Here is a 2,805-nt window from a genome sequence, read left to right as displayed (position 1 = left end):
AGAGTGAGAGCAGTGGAAATGAGTTATTTAAGAGGAGCCTGTGGAGTCACATGGAGAGACAGGCTGACGAATGAGGATATTGTTACATAGCCTATGATTTCATCATCCTTTGTGTAATTTTAACGCACAGTATGCTGCATGTTTGATCACGAGCGTGTTCTGCCTCAGTCCCCCCTTCTACCGTTATAGTAGAGTGAGTCGTCCTTTCTGTTGTTCAGAGTAGGACTGTCAGCTCTTTGTCCCTATGGCTTCATTTGCACGTCCTTCTTACAAGTTGTATCAAGCTCTGCTGGCCCCTATATAATGAGCTCAGTCTCTGCATTATTGCCACTTAGATCTACTCCTCATTTTGCTCACATCTCTGTCCTCCCCTGTACAGTTGTTATTATTGTGAGTGCTCAGGAAGTCTCCAACCATCTAGCAGCTGTGTGTAATTTGAGCATAACTGTTGTTGCATTTTTTCTTGTACTGTGTAGCATAAGGTTAGTTCTTAGGCCTAGTAAGGTTTTTGTAATTTATGTAAGGTTCTTATTGTCAGCCATCATTAATATTTTGTATCTGTAATAATATATCTGGCATTCACTGAGTGTTATCTGGTATCTCATTTTAACAGGGCTGACTTAGATAATTTACACTTGCTAATTTCGTGTACAGCAATGTGTGATTGAATGGAAGGAGGTGTCATCAAGACTGATGTGGGTGAAAGCGAAATTTGAACGTGAGTTGTGGGTGTTTGTGAGTGCATATGGGCCTGGTAGTGAAAGGGATGAAGAAGAGAGGGAGTCTTTCTGGAATGATGTTGATGAGTGTCTGCAGAGTTTTGGAGCGAATGTGAATGTGGTAATGATGGGAGATCTGAATGCTAGAGTGGGAAATGTAGCAGTTGAAGGCGTAGTTGGTATGCATGGTGTGCCTGGAAGAAATGAAAATGGAGAACGAATGATAGCGATGTGTGTTGAGCGAGAGATGGTGATTGGGAATACGCTGTTTGAGAAGAAAGATATTTATAAGTATACATGGGTGAGACAGGAGGGTGGAAGGGTTGTTGATAGAGCCTTGATGGACTATGTGGTTGTGTCTAGGAATGTAATAGGAAGATTGTTGGATGTGAGAGTTCTGAGAGGGGAGGGTGGAGGTATGTCTGACCACTACCTGGTGGAGGGAAAGTTAAGAGTAGGTAAGAGATGGGTGAGAGCTAGGAGGGTTAAGTGTGGCAGGGAGGTTTTGAAAGTGAGTGAGTTGGATAAAAGAGAGAAAAAGATAGAGTATCAGGAGAAATTGAAAGATGAGTGGAACGCAGTGAAAGATCAGGAAAATGGCAGCGTGGAGGAGGAATGGCAGTTGTTTAAGAGTGTTGTGGTGGGGCATGCAGAAGAGGTGTGTGGTGTGAGACGTGTGGGTGGTGGTGTAAGAAAAGGAAGTGAATGGTGGTGCGAGGAAGTAAGTATGGCTGTGGCTGAGAAGAGACGTGCATATGAAGTGTGGCTGCAGAGGAAGGATGAGATGTCATATGAAAGGTATAAGGAAAAGAGGAATAGAGCGAGAAGGGCTGTGCGTGATTCTAAAGTGGCAGCAGATGAGAGGTGGGGTAGGCGGCTGACAGAGAATTTTCAACAAAATAAGAAAATGTTTTGGAAGGAGGTGAAAAGGGTGCGAAAGGGAGAGTCTGGGAAGGAAGAACGAGTAAAAGCAGAGGATGGAAGGATGTTAACTGAGATGGATGCAGTAAGGAAGAGATGGGCAGATTATTTTGAAAGATTGTTAAATGTAGAGGAGGAAAGGGTGGCTGAGATTGTGGCGGATGGAAGGGTGCAAGGAATAAATGTGTTGGGAGAGTTGAATGATTCTTTGATCACGAAGGAGGAAGTGGAGAAAGCAGTAACGGAGATGAAAACAGGGAAAGCTGCAGGTATGGATGGGTGTGCTGTGGAATGCCTGAAGGGTGGTGGAGTGACTATTGTTGACTGGTTAGTAAGATTGTTGAATGTGTGCTTTGAGAAAGGTATGGTGCCAATTGACTGGGCAAGTGCTTGTGTGGTCCCGTTGTATAAGGGCAAGGGTGATAAGTATGAATGTACTAGCTTTAGGGGTATAAGTCTGTTAAGTGTTGTAGGTAAGGTGTATGGTAGAGTGTTAATTTTGAGAGTTAGAGAGGGTACAGAGGGAGTGATTAGTGATGAGCAGTGTGGCTTTAGGAGAGGGAGGGGATGCGTTGATCAGGTATTTGCTGTGAGACAAGTGTGTGAAAAGTATTTAGCGAAAGGCAAGGATGTGTTTTGGGCATTTATGGATTTAGAGAAAGCGTATGATAGAATTGATAGGGAGGCTTTGTGGACTGTTTTAAGATTGTATGGACTTGATGGTAGGTTACTAAAAGGGGTGAAAAGTTTTTATGTAAATAGTAGAGCGTGTGTAAGAGTGGGAAATGCTGTGAGTGATTGGTTTCCCGTGAGAGTGGGGCTGCGACAGGGATGTGTGATGTCGCCTTGGTTGTTTAATATTTACATGGATGGTGTTGTAAGGGAGGTGAATGCAAGAGTTTTAGGTGGTCTGAGTCTGGTAAATATTGATGGAGGAGAGTGGAATCTGAAGCAGCTGCTGTTTGCAGATGATACCGCACTGGTGACTGATTCAGAGGAGAGATTGAGACAGTTGGTAGAGGAGTTTGGAAGGGTGTGTGAAAGGAGGAAATTGAAAGTAAATGAGAATAAGAGTAAAGTGATGAAGTGTAAGAGGTTGATAGATGGTAGGGGGATGAATATAGTTTTGAATGGTGAGTTGCTTGAGGAGGTAGATTGTTTTAAA

Source organism: Coenobita brevimanus, chromosome 46, assembly GCF_032717465.1.
Source record: "Coenobita brevimanus isolate Jiangsu-jjx chromosome 46, ASM3271746v2, whole genome shotgun sequence".
Taxonomy (NCBI): Eukaryota; Metazoa; Arthropoda; class Malacostraca; order Decapoda; family Coenobitidae; genus Coenobita; species Coenobita brevimanus.
This window is presented reverse-complemented; position numbering follows the sequence as displayed.